The sequence below is a fragment of the Eptatretus burgeri genome, chromosome 18 (assembly GCF_056783735.1).
Source record: "Eptatretus burgeri isolate ZD-2024b chromosome 18, Ebu_testis_v1, whole genome shotgun sequence".
Lineage (NCBI taxonomy): Eukaryota > Metazoa > Chordata > Myxini > Myxiniformes > Myxinidae > Eptatretus > Eptatretus burgeri.
In genome coordinates this window covers 14,181,891-14,199,864 of record NC_140978.1, presented here as the reverse complement: position 1 = coordinate 14,199,864, position 17,974 = coordinate 14,181,891, and the positions used below count along the sequence as shown (strand labels likewise).

Here is a 17,974-nt window from a genome sequence, read left to right as displayed (position 1 = left end):
GTAGTTATGAAATACCACCCGATTCCCAAGCCATTAACGTGTTTTCTAAATCACCAATCCAAGTTTTTTTTCACCCGTCACATGCAGCTTTTTATTAAGATTAATCGTTGTCAGCATCTCCCTGAAACGTCGATATAAATGCAATGTTGATTATCGATTATTCCTTCTCAGGGGTGTGCGTGTTTTTGTGCATGTTTTAGTGTGTGGTGTGTGTGTGTGTGTGTGTGTGTGTGTGTGTGTGTGTGTGTGTGTGTGTGTGTGTGTGTGTGTGTGTGTGTGTGTGTGTGTGTGTGTGTGTGTGTGTGTGTGTGTGTGTTGTTAATAAAGCATAACATTCTCTCTGCTAACTCCCATTCCCCCACCACTCTCTCTCTCTCTCTGTCCAATCTTTGCCCTACCCCCTCCCAATACAGCACAGCACCCTCCTCCCACACCTCTCTCACTAAACTCTTCTTTCTCACTCGACTCTTCTCCTCTCTCTCTCTCTCTCTCTCTCTCTCTCTCTCTCTCTCTCTCTCTCTATCTCTCTCTGTATCTCTCTCTCTCTCTCTCTCTCTCTCTCTCTCTCTCTCTCTCTCTCTCTCTCTCTGTATCTCTCTCTCTCTCTCTCTCTCTCTCTCTCTCTCTCTGTATCCAGAGGTGTCCTGGCATGGCTTGTCTCCAGACGTGTCCAGATGGGAGTTTGTCTCCGGATGCGTCTGAGCGGTGTTTGTCTCCGGACAAGTCCGGGTGGTATTTGTCTCTGGACACATCCAGGCGGTGTTTGTCTCTGGACGTGTCCGGGCGGTGTTTGTCTCCAGACGGTTTAGGGTGATGCTTATGTCTGGCCAGGAGGTTATCTCCGGACCTGTCTGGACGGGAGTTTGTCTCTGGACAGCATGGCTCCAGATGCGTCCAGGTGGTGTTTGTCTCCGAATGGAGAAACATCTTGGACATCTCAAAAGGGTGGAGAAACACCATTTCAGCAGCCATCTTTGAAAATGGCTGCCTCATTTGATCATAGTTCTGAAAATGACTATAACTTTACAATTACTGATCTTAGGCATATAAAACCCTGAAAAAGAAATGTTCAGGAACAAATTTGGCACATACCAGTATAAGTTTTGTAAATATTGGTCCATTGGATTCTGAAATATTTGAGAAAATACATCAGAATTTGGATTTTTCTTGCAGAACATTTTCTCCACTGGCATTATGCTTCCTGAAATATTTATGACATTTAACTTATTTACATGCAGACAGAAGAAATATTTAACATGCAGATATAAGGCAAGTACGAGCTTTCATGCTATTCTTCACGTTTCAGATAATTACTCGCATACTGATGTCGGTGTCCTTTCATTCGTCACCACTGTCTGATGAGTCCTGCTGGTCATGCTCTGGCTCCTCATCATCACTGGCAATGTCGGAGCAAGTGTGCAACTTGCACACTGCTGTACTTTTCAGGCCGTTAATGATGCATGAGTTGTCTGTTGGCCGACAAGAGAGAACACACTTGCATGACATCAAACTGAGAACAACTTCGTGAGCGAGAGATCCTGTCATCCACTCTATAACGAGGCTGCGATCTTCACTTTTGTCCACCTGTGCCCTTCACTGGGTTTCGGAATATCTGCCGATTTGACTAAACGCTGTCACCATATGGCCACCTGGAAGTTAGATTGACGTGTGTGCTGTGGAATTGCGTCCTCACATGGTGGAAGCTGTGCTGATTCGAGGTCTCCTCATGTGCTGCGGAACATTTGGTATCTGAGTTCATTAACTTTGGTCACTTTGGTATTGGGACAGTAAACATGACAACCTACCTCCTGGATGATGCAGAACATGTCATTGGGAATGTTCCAGCTCATTACAAGTGATGCAAAAATATCTATGAACTTCTGATTGCGCAGGAGGATTTTCAAAGCATTCATATTTTCTTTCCAAGCAAATGCACTGAGCGTGTCACATTCAGTCCATGGATGAAGTCCTATCAAGGATTTGTTCCTGGAAAAACAAGAAGGAATCATACCTTGGATGCACGAAAGATGGAGGCACCAGTCCCCATCTCTGGAAGCACACAGATATCCAAGTAGAATATCAACCATCTGTAGATATGTAATCCAAAAAGCTGCAAGGTGACCTCTGTCATGTCATAAAACTTTTGGGTAAGCGATAAACGGGTCAAGAATCGTCCAGCAGGATTTGTTCATGACAGCAGGATCGTGTGCGGTGTGGCAAATGTTCTGGTGAAGCTCAATACCCAAATAGTGTCATTCAACTTTGGCAGATCTTCAGCACAGTTGGTTTCCAGCCATTCTTCAAAGCCTGACCATGCTAAACTCAGCAGGCTTCATATGTCAACTTATGAAGACAGACAGCCTGGTTGTGCTGTTTCCCCTTAAGAACCTTGATTGATCCTTCCATAATGACTCCTGATTCCACAGCCAGATCTTGAAGTCCAGCATCCCCAAACATCTTACCAACTGTCGACATCAAGTTACAGATTGTATGGTTAGTCCCCATAATCAGCATGATTCCCCTATACCTTTCCGGATATTTCCATGCAATTTATGGTGCCTTTTCGTACAGTGCCTGATCCAAGACATCTGCAATATTCTCAAGATGTAGAAATGACTGGACAGAAATGGACTGTCACAAGATTTTCTGGATGGTTGATAATTCAGTTGCGGGTGCATTAATTGTCGGCAGCTATCCTATTGCATCTGCCATCACATATTTGTCCTTTCTTGTTAGAATAGTGAATCCTGTCCAAGAACTCGTTTTCTCAGATGTTTTATACACATGCACCAAGACTAACAACAAGTCTGTTGACATGCTCTCAGTGTTGCACTTGCATCTGTTGCGTCAGGTCAGGTGGTATGATTGCGGGTGGACTGTTCCGTTTCCCAATAACGTATATTGGCAGTTGCGCACCCGGTGCCTTCATTGTGCACTTCTTATCCTTCGGGGAGGCAGTCGTGACTGGTTTCCGTGGCACAAACGATGAGGATGTTGGTTTAACAATGATACTGTTTACACGATGTGAGGTTCCTGCTCCACTGAGGACTTCCTCTTGCCTGTCAGTGTTGTCAAAGGCAAGCACTGTAGAGACGGACCGATATATGCAAATGGAAAGAGGTACTGTGTCAAACTCGACACTTTCCAGCTTTTCCATACATAGTGCCTTGTCTATTCCGAATAAACGAGTGTAGGAACAGGCATGATGACATGCTCCTACAGCACACACACGTTGGTCTAACTACCAGGCAGCCATATGACAATGGAGTTTAGTCAATTAACCAGATATTCATAACCCCAGTCAAGGGCACAGATGGACAATAAGTGAAGATGTCAGCCTTGTTATCCAGGGATGACAGGATCCCCCACTCCAGAAGTTGTTCTCAGTTTGATGTCATGCAGGTGTGCTCACGCTTGTTGGCTTACTGACTGCTCATGCATCATTAACAGCCTGAAATACACAGCACAGTGCAAGTGGGACACTTGCTCCACAATGGCCAGTGATGATGAAGAGCCAGAGCATGACCAGCAGGACACATCAGTCAGTGATGACGAATAAACAAGGATTACAAGAAAATTATGCACAGGAGGAGGCTATTCAGCCCATCATACCTCACCACACCAATACCAGATTTAAAAAATTCATCAATACCCCCTTCCCTTCGTGTGCAGCCTTTTGGCTGTTACACTGGTAGCCATTTCACCAAACGCAGAAGGATGACAGTCTGAGTCAACCCCCTGGTGTTAATTCAACGGTGAGGGCTTGAACTCAGGACCCTAGGATCCCATTGCCACCACCTTTACCACTAAGCCAACACCAGGTTCTAGGACATATTTACAAAAGGATGCACCAGGATTTACAAAAGGACACCTACATCAATATGCGAGTAATTAACTGAAACGTGAATAATAGCATTAAAGCTCAGACTTGCCTTATATCTGCATGTTAAATGTTTCTGATATCTGCATATTAAATAAGGTAAATATCAAAAATATTTCAGTAAGCATGATGCCAGGTGTCCAAAAATTTTGTGAGAAAAATCCAAATTTTGATGTATTTTTTCAATTTTTCAGAATCAAATGGACCAATATTTACAAAACTCACACCGGCATGTGGCAATTTTTTTTCCTGAACATATCTTGTTAAGGGGTGGATATACCTCAGATCAGCCATTGAAAAGTTATAGTCAATTTTCAGAAATATGATCAAATGAGGCAGCCATTTTCCAAGATGGCCAATAAATCGCTACCCTGTTCATGAGAGGTAAATACAGTAGCTTTTTGTCCCCTTTTCTGGAAGTCAACTCTTATCTGGCTCCTGGACAATTATGACCGTTTGGGCTGGCAGGATGGCCGAGAGGTATGCGCACTCGCCTCTAAGCTGTGTCGTCCATGTGCGAATGTCGGCCTAGCTATAAACTGTCATCCCGGTGTTTCATCGGCAGGGTGGTTCATCAATGTATGTGTCGTCCCTTGGATGGACGTTAAACTGGGTGTCCTGTCTGCTGGCATTAGTTGGTGGACATTAGACATCCCATGGTGTCATTGATGAAGAGTAGTCGAGCTATCGCAGGCATCAGGAACAAATTCCAAATTTCTGCCCAAACTCTTGCTGGGAAGGCAATGACAAACAACCTCGTATAACCCTTGCCAAAAAATCTGCTCTGGCAGCACCCACTATCTACAACAGAACATGTAAACCAGAATCAGTGTTATGACCATTGACAATCTGAGTCTCAAACTGTCATTTGTGCTTTACAGGAAGTTGAAAATGTAATCAATGACAACAAATACAGAAAAAAAAAATCCACATTTTTGTTTCATCTTCCCCTCTGCCTGCAATTATTTGGATGAAAAGAGCAAGGTTTTGACGTAAAATATCGGAGTGTGTATAATGACTGAAGTTAAGGAACATTTGACAATGCATTTAAAGTTTGCAAAATGCTTGGAAGAATTCCATCGTCTTGCCATATTTATTGCAATCTCATGTTGTGTATAAGTTGCTTGTAGTTGACCTCCACACGAAGACAACTCCTCTTTGTTGTCTCTTTTCCTGCAGAAAATCCCTTTAGACTTTCAGGCCCAAAGGCTGCCAAAGTGGTCACATTAATAAACTACTGTCCTGCCTTGGACCATGTCTTCTGCACTGCCTTTCCTAACACTACCCAGGGAGTCAGGCAGGAGAGGTGTGATGCAGTTGCCCAACGGCCTAGCCACGCGCAACGTGATCAGTTACAAAGCGTTCATGATTGCTATCGATTTCTGTCCTTCATTTCACGGCCATGCACAGACCAAGCACGCTGTGCACACGACACTTTCTTTTTCATCTGTCATAACGCCGGAGGACGATTTATTATTATTTTTTGCACCGAAAGGTCAAGGCTGATCGCAAAGTGCAGCACGGTCTCCAGTTTGAATGTCTCACATTATTTTGTAAACGGCGAGCAATCTGGCAGAATATAAGGGCTTTTAATTGTTGCAGATAGAAGTGAGTGTTTCGACTTGGAATCCCACTGGAATCGCTACCCTGTTCATTACATCTGCAAATGTTTGCATTTTGAACGTCAATGAAACTGTCTCAGGTGTTCAGTGCTAATTTGAAGCTGACTCTTCAATGGGTCCTTGGAGTGGAGAGATGGAAGAAAAACAACTTACATGTATCCTTAATATTTGGGCTCCACTGCCAAGAAAGAAATGTCTTGAGATATTGCATCGATTATAAATGGAGAAACAAGCTGGCCCATGCTGCTCTACTGCAAACAGCAGGCATCTAGATCCGATTTGCAATGTACTTTATGAAGTTAATCCTTCACAGACATTTATCATTTTAATCGTTCCTGCAATATGTACCAAGGATAGGACTTATTCCATAAGAAAATGCAACATTTCACTATTAACTGAATTAATGTTTTACGATGAGAAAGATCAATTCATGTGCAAATTGACTGCTTTGCTGATAAACCAGACATCATCTGTTTAACAACAACCGAGCAAATTCTGGCTCAATGGTTAAAGGTGGCTGGCTTAAGATCTTTGGGTCTTGAGTTCAAGCTCCTGTAGTGTTGTTGAATTAACACCAGGTGGGTTGACTCAGCATGTCATCTTTCTGAGGTTGGCAAAATGAGTACCAGCTTACTGGCAATGGGGGCATTGCATCAGTGGCACAACTGTACCCCCAGAAAATTATGCAATAAAAAGTAGCCACAGACTGCATATGAAGAAAAAAAAACACAGTTCAACAGAATCCTTCCAAACGCAGGATGCCTCTCCCTGGTTTGATCGTGTGTCTCCTTGGATTTTTATGTCTCCTCCAGTTTGATCAACCTCTACTCCTTCCTGGTAGTGGAGTTGCTCTGTACATCAAGAACTCCATTTCTCACTCTCTGTGGACTGCTCTAATACCTCCCAAACCCTGCGAGTACCTCTTGCTGCGACTTCCCCTCCGCCACCAATTCATGTTTGTCTGTGTGTTGTACTGTCCTCCCAACAATGACGACTCCATTCTCTCTCTCTCTCTCTCTCTCTCTCTCTCTCTCTCTCTCTCTCTCTCTCTCTCTCTCTCTCTCTCTCTCTCTCTCTCTCTCTCTCTCTCTCTCTCTCTCTCTCTCTCTCTCTCTCTCTCTCTCTCTCTCTCTCTCTCTCTCTCTCTCTCTCTCTCTCTCTCTCTCTCTCTCTCTCTCTCTCTCTCTCTCTCTCTCTCTCTCTCTCTCTCTCTCTCTCTCTCTCTCTCTCTCTCTCTCTCTCTCTCTCTCTCTCTCTCTCTCTCTCTCTCTCTCTCTCTCTCTCTCTCTCTCTCTCTCTCTCTCTCTCTCTCTCTCTCTCTCTCTCTCTCTCTCTCTCTCTCTCTCTCTCTCTCTCTCTCTCTCTCTCTCTCTCTCTCTCTCTCTCTCTCTCTCTCTCTCTCTCTCTCTCTCTCTCTCTCTCTCTCTCTCTCTCTCTCTCTCTCTCTCTCTCTCTCTCTCTCTCTCTCTCTCTCTCTCTCTCTCTGTGTCTCTGTCTCTGTGTCTCTGTCTCTGTCTCTGTCTCTGTCTCTGTCTCTGTCTCTGTCTCTGTCTCTGTCTCTGTCTCTGTCTCTGTCTCTGTCTCTCTCTCTCTCACGGACTTCTTATAATAACCTGGACCAGCAACGGCCTCTGTCGACTGAAGTCAGAGGTCGACTAAAGTCGCCATTTGCGTTGCCAATCCGAATTCACAGATTGAATATATTAATCTGTGCTGAATTTCTCGCTGGAAACAACATTTTTGTACAGCTTAATAAGAAGAACAGGATTTTCATTTCACTAACAACAGTCTCCGCCACCCATTATCACTACCAAGCTAATATAAGCTCTGCAGCACGAATCAATAAGGTGAGTGAGTCCGAGGTGTCACAATTCTCATGAATGATTATCATATCATATGTCATATGATCTGATGATAATCAGTGTAAAATGTTGATGATAATCAATGTAATGTGGATAGCTAACCCCCTATGGCCTATAATATTTGTATTATTATAGGCCATAAGGTGGTAGCTTTCAGCTACCCCCTATAATAATAGGCCTTATGTCCTATAATTAATAACATATTGACCAATCATCAAAACATTGAACAGACATCAGACAACCTTAATAAATATGATCTATAATCTACAGACTAACCTATGGCCTCCTATTAATATGTGTATATTATAGAGGGTAGCTTTCTGTAGTAGGTCAAAGCATATTGAACAAGTACCAGTCTCATTAATGTTTTCATGATTGATCAATATATTCTTACGACATCTGGCCCGCCCAGCGTTCAAGCGATTGCGTAACTCCAATCGCAACTGCGTCGCCTACCGGACGGACAATTCAGTCATGACCCTCCTGGAACTACTGCCAGGAGCCAGTCATGGGTGGGGGTTTAACCTCACCATGATCGTGCCAATTGCCCACTGGCGCAGGATAGGGTTGCTCGCCAAATTCGACCGACCTAAGTACCTGCGCGAGTGGTCGACCAGGCGATCGTACCTCGCCACAGGTCGGCCTAGGACACGAACCACTTAAGCGGTCCATTCCGTGCTACAGTGTTAACTGAGCGGTGTTATCGCCGACCTCGACGGATCAGATTCTCTTCTTTACCCTGGTGTTAAAAACCCACTACTAATTTATTCCGCGATTCAAGATGGCACTTTCAAAAGGGAAACAGACGACGAACGGGATACATTTCACACAAGGACATTTATTCAAGCAAGCACATATTACACAAACAACACAAGCAAGGAATCATGCACGTATTTACAAGCAAGGCAAATCGAAATGAAACATGGATACAGGCAAGAAAGCAATAAAAGCAATACCACCGACTATAATTATAAGCAATGTACAGGCACTTACACAGGTTTACTTGTCGGACACTGTGCCACACACACACACACACACACACACACACACACACACACACACACACACACACACACACACACACACACACACACACACACACACACACACACGAAAAGGCCTCCCTTTAGAGGTCATCCAGTCTCTCTCCCACTACCGTCAGCATGGTCGCACCTGGTTCCAGCCTCCCACGCAGCCGGCGAACCCTCTCCAGCACCCCTCGTCCGGACGCGCAGGTACACCAGAGAGCTGGCACTGCTGCGCCTCCCATCCGCGTCTCCACCAACATGCCGCTCGCCGGACCACGAGTGCAGGACCGAGAGAGGGAGAAAGAGAGCAAGCTCGACCCTGACCACCAAGTGAGAGGAGCACTCGACCCCGACAGAGAGAGCGAAGACGTCGACGACCCAGACAAAGAACTCATGGACCAGAGAGAGAACGACGTCGACGACCCCGACAGAGAGCGACCACTACTTCCAGACCTCCAGACCCACAGCCCCACTCATCCACTCCCCCGACCTTTCGTTCAGCATGCCCTTTTATCTCGACGGCGCATCGCCCTCCCTTCACGGCGCGCGGGGGAGGAAAATTCCAGGAGAGATCGGCCCGGCTCTTTTGTTATAAGAACTGCCTCCCCGCGTCTCTTCCGCACGTGCTTTTCGTTGGGGGGGGGAGGGGTGAGGCCGTCATCCGTTCTCTCCCGACGAATGTCAGGCTTCCCGCAACCCTGCTGAGGTGGCAACATGGTGGTGGTTGAGGCGGCGTGGTTGGTGGTTGTTGTGTGGTTGATCCAAAATAACGATAGATAAAGAAAAATGGCTATCTCAAAGAGTCGCAGGCCGGTGAACACGAAGAAATTCCCTTTAAACAACGGTGGGGAACTATCTGCACATAAACTTAGTGTCATAACTGATGTAAGGACCCTTTATGGTGTATTGTGAATTTCCACAGCCGTAACAATATTATAGGCCATAGTGGGTAGCTTAAAGCTACCCCCTATGTGAGTACCTTAAAGCTACCCTGTATGGCCTATAATATATTGATCAATCATGAAAACATTGAACAGACATTGGACAACCTTAATATACATGATCTATAATCTACACACTAATGAGACTGGTTTGATATGCATTGACCTATAGAAGATGACGATCAACTATTATAATTGCAGTAGGTTGAAACATAAGATATGTCGAAACCTTGGAGAAACACTTCAATCCAAATGGTTAGTAAACTATTGATGTGCAAATAGGATCAGTTTGCTGAATTTTTTCCTCATGGGTTTATCTTTCAATCCAGTGTTCATGGTTCGAACAACATGATGAAGAATCTTTGTATAGCACTCACAGATGTGCTGTACGAGAGAAAAAATTGAATTCTAGACGCCTGGAAAACTCATTTCCGGTATATTCCTGGATAATATCATTTTTTTACATTTTCTTTCAAATTATCGAGTGTACTTTGACATCATTTAGATTGTTATACCGGCGTTTAGCATTTAAATTGTAACTTCTGAAAATAATACTCTAAAAATAGATTGACGATTGACAGAGAAAAAAAAGTATCAATAATCGCATTCTTACCGATGAAAGGTGCATGTGGAGCTCTTCCCAGACTTATTATTGCATCCGAACACCACGCACTGTGGCATTTTTATGTTTACCGGTTCAAATACTGGCAAAATAGTTAAAACTCTTAATGCATCTACAGGTTTTTTGAATTGCACGCGACTAGCGAGTGGCAACGCAACATGGCCGCTGAGCCATTTCCGGTGACTTCAGTTCTCACTGCTGCGAGTAGATGGCATTGCTGGTCCAGGTTATTATAAGAAGTCCGTGGTGTTTGTGTCTCTCTGTCTCTCTGATTCCATAGACCAACTTTTAACCACTCATCCTAACTCATATGTGGTGATTTCAGTTGTCACAATGCTAATTGGCTGGGTATTGGTGACACTCTCACGAGCCATAGCACTTCTACAAAAGGTCTTCTGTGACTCCATGGGTCTGACTCAATCTGTAAACTTTCCCATTCAGATTTCTGTCAATGGCAAATCTTCCCTTCTGGAATTGGTGATGACCAACTTCCAGGTCAATGTATCTTTTTCTTCCTCTGCCCCAATGGGCTCATCTGATCATGTGTTTGTGAAGGTAAACATCTCTGGCCATTCTCAGAGAACAGCCTCAGTTCTGGCGATTCGAGCAGTTCACTCAGGCAAACTGGCATCACACTTAATTCTAAACAGCCATCACACTTAAGGACTGGTCTCCTATTTCTACCACCCTTGATATTAATTCAGCCTGAGAATTAATCCACAGAAACCTGCTCTCTCTTATGCACAGATTCATCCCATGTCATCTTCGGTTATCTTACCATTATCTCGCCCTTAGTACATTACATCCTGTGGTGAAGCAGTTGCCAAAAAACAACTGTCATTCTCTTCATGCAAGGCAAATCCGACCGAAAGGCAACCTCAGATCATTCCATGATTTCTTAAGGTGAGATTTCTGCAATCCGCTATTTTCATCAAATTGACTTGAAATTTGAAGAGGATTTTCATATCGGGTTACTGAACTTAACCAGGCAATTATTTTCGAGGTCAATTTCTTTTATGGATTGTGAAAGTATCGCACTCGACACGACGTCTTCTTCTTGTTATTCTGTCTGTCTGTTTGTCTGGCATTCACGTAAGGTCACAATTTAAAACTGATCATCACGAGACTTCAAGTAGTAGAGGTAGTCTCAGCTGAGAAGCCTATTGATTTTGAGGTCAAAGGTGAAATGTCATTGTCAGGTCTGAATGTCAGGAACGACGATTGATTGGCCACATATTATCCATATTTAAACATTTAACCATTCAGTAATTGCATTAACCAGGTGTCTGGATTCAAACCAGTGACCTGGTTGCTCCAAATTGTGTTTCAAAGCTTTTGCCCTCGTTTTACAATTTGCTTCACAATGTGTTAAAATGTATTATCAACAAGCCAGCCAGGGCCTTGCCAGAGAGCAGCATCTGCAGGCTGTTATGGATTCCAGTGTGGAGTGGCAACAACTCGTCGAACTAAAAAGGGGTTTTGGTTCTGTTTATGAACATGTACCTATGCTGTGATGGCTAATTCTCCTGGGGGCCGCAGGGAGGGGGGGGGAAGCCCACTTGCATCTTTGTTTCTTTCTTTGCTTGCTTTCTCCGCCTAGAAATAGGTTTTATATATGAAACTTTTGGAGTGTAACCTTTAGTGTTGTACAGGGTCTGACTGCTGTGGTTGGTCCCTGTGCCACCTCCGCTTGCAAGTGCTGTGCAACCTCAATAAACCGTATATTCGAGAATCTTCTCTTGACTCCCCTCAATTCTTGGCCAGGATTGGTGAGGATCTTCATCACAGCTGTCACCCCAGATGGGACACTGTCAGGTCCTGGACGCCATGATCTGGAGGGATCTCCGTTGAGCGCAGCTGACGCCGCGATCCGGAGGGTTCCCCGTTGTGGGCAGCCTTGGGGCCTGTGCGGGTTCCAAACTGGTAACGGTAAATGAGGAAAGTCGAATGCGGTTTGTTGGAGGAGCATAGGGGTGATTAGGCCGGATTCAGGTGACTGGTTTGGGTCAGAGGACTAGGAACGTCCGAGTGAAACAGGTGGAACAGGTTTGAGTCCTGTAAGTGCAGGTTGGAGTCCTGTGATCACAGGTTAGAGTCCTGGGGTAATAGTTGGGAGGGTCCAGATGCCTCAGAGGAAAGAAAAGCTTTAAGGCAATTGAGAAGAGTGAGACTTTGATCCGGCATGATAAAATGAGAAAAGACTAAAGCTTTAGGCTAGTGACAAGTGAAGAACATACAATGGGGAATAACTCTCCAAATAACATAGAGTTACCCAAAGGAACATGTTGTAAGGGAGTAAAGGGCTGGATAACCTGAACAGCGGGAAGACAGGATCCCTTCTCGCTGACCGGGTCCTAAGATCCAAATATAGGACACACCGTCAGCTCTGTGTTCGCAGAGGGCAGAGTAGGATGCCCGAGGCAGAATGAAACACCCTGGAGAGCGTTAGCAGCTTGGCGAACGGGGTCACAAGCTGAGACAGGAAGTACACAAGGTTAACGAGCGAGGAGGCGAATACAATGTGAGTGGGAAGGTTGAGTTTGTGTTTGATGCAAGTTGAGTGTTCCAACCTGGAACTTGTATGTGTGGAACAACTTGTATGTTTGTACTGAGATAATGATTGGTCGTCATCGTAAATGTGAAGACTTTGGAGGAGGTGAATTGCGCACACCAAATCCGGAGGAAGGACGATGATGACCGATTCTGCACATGCTGCAAATTCATAGTGATGGGCGAATGTCATTGAGAGTGTTTTTATGGAAGTGTCTGTGTGTGTGTGTGTGTGTGTGTGTGTGTGTGTGTGTGTGTGTGTGTGTGTGTGTGTGTGTGTGTGTGTGTGTGTGTGTGTGCGTGTTTGTGTGTGTCTGTGTGTGTCTGTGTGCATATGTGTTTATGTGTGTATGTGTGTGTGTGTGTGTGTGTGTGTGTGTGTGTGTGTGTGTGTGTGTGTGTGTGTGTGTGTGTGTGTGTGTGTGTGAACTCCATTGGGAATTAACCACTTTGGCAGACAGTTTGGAGATTATGTGTGAGAATTCCCTACAGTACTCGTGCTGTGGGAGTCAAATGGACCAAGGCTTGGATTTTCTCACTGTTCGATAAACTCTGTTTGCTGTTTTCCTTTGAACACTGTATGTTGCATACGTGATAAATGGATGGTTTCCTCGGAGCATCATTTTGATTTTTATATTCAAAATCAGTTCTGTTTTTACCTTGCATGCTTCATAAGGCTGATTGACGTTATGGGTTCGTTTTAAAGTCGGTTTCAAGTCTGTTTTCATATTTTGATGTCATTAAGCATGTTCAGTACTTGATTTTCGTAAACCTGGAGGAGAAAATCTGAGATTTATGGGGTTTTTGCGAGTCACGTGACGTGCCGTAGGATTTAACAGGTGCGACGAAAACACAGAATTGTCCCGTGGAAGGACAGCTTATCATGAAGGTTTACGAGATGAATTAGCACATTTTACAAGGTTTGGGGATGCTCTTTATAGGATTCTGTAAAAATTCCGATGAAAAATGAACATTTTATCATGTAAAATATTTGTATTCGAATTGAAACACAATGCCTGTGTGAGTGCGTGATGACGTCATCACGCGGCTGAATCGAATTACATTCAGGATACGAGATTGATTATGAGAAATATATGTTGAAAATATTGAAACCGAAGGATTGCTCGATTTTTATCGTCTGGGAACGAGTGCACGCATTCTCGGACATAGAGAATGACAATCCTTTCACACAAGGTGGTAATAAATGTATGTCCGGTTGTTGTTGTTGTTGGTTGGCACCGGGGAGGGGAAAATAAAAGGGGGGATAAAATATTTACATGACAAATAATGCAAGTTGACTGCATTTTGTAAGAACCTTTGTCAGTCTTGTGGAAATACATGAACCCATAAAGTTTATTGATTGGTGTTTAATCAATGCTTTGTTTGTTTCGGAGTGTTGAAAGCAGTCTTTGAAGCAATGTACGATTTCGTCAGTGAGTGGAGCTTTGGAAGAACCTCAACCAAAAGATTGGACGATGGGGAGAACCCAGATTTGGGCGATTGGGCATTTAACACGTGATCATGAAACTACCGCCTTCCTGAGGAGATAAGATGAACATGTGAGAAAGAAAACGCACTGAGGAGAAGGTTGGGCAAGTCCTGCATCGCCACGCCAAACAGGCAAGCGTGGAACCGCGGATTGCTGCTCTGCAAATACATCGTGCACTTGCTGTGGCTGCTTCGACAGAGGCCCTGACGGCCACTCGGCGAGTCCCCTGCAACATGTGATCAATGGTGCGGCTGGGGACTTGTGCAGCCACCGTGACTGCATCCAACATGTACAGCTCTTTTGATGAATCAAACCTGATTGCATGATCCGCTGCTACAAGGGGCCAAACTCGGCTGGAAATCTGGGTCACCTCTCAGATCCTTTTCATCACCTTGAACCCAGTTAACCATCAACAGGCCCAAGTTCTTGCCTGCCAAAATCTACCTTCCCCTCAGGTCAACGGGGTGTGCCTCGACTGTATTTTCTGAGCGTTCACTGCCATTCTTAATCGGACTGGTGTAATGCATATTTATCTCCTCTCAGAACAGGGTATGGTGATCATGGGTGATATCATCATTTGGGGTTTTATAAATATAATTTTTGGCTATAAAATCGAATTGGTTGTTTGTGATGTTTTTCCCTTGCTCAAGAATATTTAAATTATGTCATTTGATGTCGAAATGTGGCCAAGGGGGAAATGTCAGGTCTGAATGTCAGGTTTGACTGTTGATTGGCCACATATTGTCCATATTTAAACATTTAACCATTCAGTAATTGCATTAACCAGGTGTCTGGATTCAAACCATTGACCTGGTTGCTTCAAATTGTGTTTCCAAGCTTTTGCCCTCGTTTTACAATTTCCTTCACGATGTGTTAAAATGTATTATCAACAAGCCAGCCAGGGCCTTGCCAGAGAGCAGCATCTGCAAGCTGTTTTAGATTCCAGTGTGGAGTGGCAACAACTCTTGTCAAACGACAAAGGGGTTTTGGTTCTGTTTAGAAACTTGTACCTATGCTGTTATGGCTAATTCTCCCTGAGGGCCGCAGGGAGGGGGGGGGGAAGCCCACTTGCTTCTTTGTTTCTTTCTTTGCTTGCTTTCTCCGCCTAGGAATAGGTTTTATATATGAAACTTTTGGAGTGTAACCTTTAGTGTGGTACAGGGTCTGACTGCTGTGGTTCATCCCTGTGCCACCTCCGCTTGCAAGTGCTGTGCAACTTCAATAAACCGTATATTCGAGAATCTTCTGTTGACTCGCCTAAATTCTTGGCCAGGATTGGTGAGGGTGTTCATCACAGTCATCTTGAGGTCAGATTTCTAAAAATCCATTTTCCACTGAAAAATCGTCTATTTACATCCCATTAACTTAAAAGTTGAACAGAATTTGCAGAGTCCATCACTGAATTGTAAAGCAACTATTTTTTTGATCAAAAGGTCACAGGTCAACTCAAAGTCAAACTTCTAAAATCATCAATTTAAATATGAAAAAATAATTTTCATCCGATTGATCTGAGCTTTGATTAAGATTGTCAATTTTAATCTCGATGAAATGAACAATTTGATGTATCCACGGCATGCTCTGCACGACATCCTTTTCTTGTTGAGTGGTCACTAGACTATTGGGTGGTCACTTGACTACCCTTAGTCTCAGGTTTTCCATCTGTCTGCATGTCTGTTGGGTGGTCACTAGACTACCCTTAGTCTCAGGTTTTCCGTCTGTCTGTTTGTTTGTATGTAATGGACAGCTTTGGAGGCCAGAGGAGTCAACCGATTTTGATAAAACTTGACTGGTAGGCTCATACTAGGATCTAGTTGTATGCTTTTGAGCACCGTTGCTATGGACACCACCATTGCTGAGCAACGGGACTTTGAAATTTTTGAAAAAAATCCGAATTTTCTTTTTTCGAAAATCAAAAATCGGCTTCCACGCTTTTATGCACACTATAATCAACCTCTTTGTCAAAAAATTTCAGCCCGATCCGTCAAAAACTGCATGACTAGTATGCAATTATATTACTATATGCTTTCACCCCAACGTTCGCGTTGGGATTCCCTAACGTTGGGTAAGGGAATCGAACACAAATGATGAATGGACAGTTTCTCATCTTGTTCCTATATGGAACAATGAACGGTAAAAATGCCATCTGCTGTGTTCTCTTATCTACATATTTCAAATTCGCCTTCGTCTTACGACCACCCATGTCACCTACCGGCTTGTCTGCCTGTCTGTTAGTCTGTTTGTGTGCAGGATATATCAAAAGGTTGTGGACGGATCTGCATGAAATTTGGAGGAAAGCTTGGGTGTGTGACAAGGACGCACTGATTACATTTTGGTAAAGATCTGGCTCCTCAAATTTTTAAAGTGATTCTTCACCATTGAGAGATTGGGCCAAAAACGATATATAGCATGATATTTCAAAAATGTATTGGGCCCGATATGTTATTGTGGATCAGGCATTGCATGGTGGAGGTATGTGCGCTACTGAGTGCCCTTCTAGTTTACAAATGCTATTTTAAGGGGTGTACACTTATCCAACCAAGATATTCTAGTTTTGTAATTTTTAATTGATTTTCTGAAATATGTAGAATTTGTTTTTCACTTGCAAGTTGTGGGTTACGATGTGTTTTTTTTGTTTGTTTGTTTTGGGATGTGGGAGTTTTGTTTTCTCCTTGTTGCTGCTGGCTGTGCCGAGCCTGCGGAAATGTCTGCTGTGTCGTACCTCACCAAACATGATGCGATCCTTTTTAGGTTCTTGGCCTGGCATCACAAAACGATTAATCAGCCTCCCTGCCGGCACTGGAACCAAATTGCCACCAGACTCTTTGCTATGGCCTACCTCCGGGTTTGCCGATCATCTCTTTGTCTTGTGAATTCCCCATTATGTCCTACTAATTGTCCTATGAACAGTTAAGGTAACAGTTAAGCTGATCGAGTTATCATGGGCATGGGAAATTGTAATTGCATTGAATTTTATTGAGGCGGTCCTCGCTATATGCACAAGATACGTTGCAGAAAAGTTGGACTTATAACGAAACGATGGATAGCAGGGAACATTTCCCCATACAAATGAGTATAATTAAAGGAGGTTGTGTTCCAACACTTGTTTCCGTCTTATATAACACCACTCAACAAGCCTCGGAATCAAAAAATACGTATGAAATACACAAAACAGGAAAAAAAAAAAAGAGGAAGTTTTTTTTATACAAATTTTAAACCCCAAACACCTTTTGATATTTTTACCATATCTTTTAACTATTTTATAATCATAATTTTGTGGTCTTACTCCTTGAAAATCTCTAATCCTAATTGTCTCTGTCAAGCTGCCCACATCAGTCCTTCACCCTCTAAATTATACTTCACATTAGGCCATGTGGTTTCCCCAATGGACCCAGGGTCCAGCCATTGTTCCAGCATATGCACTCGTGCCACCAAACCCAACATTCATGCTATGTCTACGGTGTTCACACGGGATCTCACAGGGAGCTCTTGCTGTCGCCACTCCTACTACGGTCATCATGCCTGCTGCATGGGCCACGTTACCCGAATGGTACGTTTTGCACGTCAAATCTGCATGGCCCTGGTTGGCATTCTTTAAAATCGTTTGAACAGTCGGCGGCAAACCAAGATAGTGAGTAATATTGGCTGGTCATTCGGCATTCTTATTGACTTTCTCCATGTCTAATTTGACATCCAGAGTTACACGACTGTGTTGCCGCTTACATGCAGGTTCACCCTTTTCGTTACCACTTTGTTTACGACTCATTGTTCAATGATTACCGCAGTAAAGTAGACAAAGATAAATAAAAACATAAAAAATACAGTCCGGTACTATAAAGTATGTGGCGGTGTTCAGTCCAAAAATGCACAACATGAGATAGAGCGTGAGAGGGAGAGGAACGCCGTGCATTGTGGGGTAGAATGCTAGGAAGCTGGAATGCAAAGCATTTTAGGGTGGGACACCTGGTAACTGATCTTTCATG

General features: G+C 43.8%; 1 long non-coding RNA gene across 2 annotated transcripts in view; it reads left to right on the top strand.

Annotated features, from left to right (window-relative positions):
* LOC147008635 (uncharacterized) overlaps positions 1-15,237 on the top strand; it is an 83,918-nt gene extending 68,681 nt beyond the window's left edge. Inside the window, exons 1-3 of one of the 2 annotated variants that reach the window (XR_015053236.1) lie at positions 6,239-6,339; positions 10,751-10,858; positions 13,900-15,237. This is a non-coding gene — a long non-coding RNA (uncharacterized LOC147008635). Of the gene's footprint in view, positions 1-6,238; positions 6,340-10,750; positions 10,859-13,899 lie in introns of those variants that run through there. The other variant, XR_015053235.1, reaches the window with a different exon arrangement.
* Positions 15,238-17,974: the final 2,737 nt, after the last annotated feature.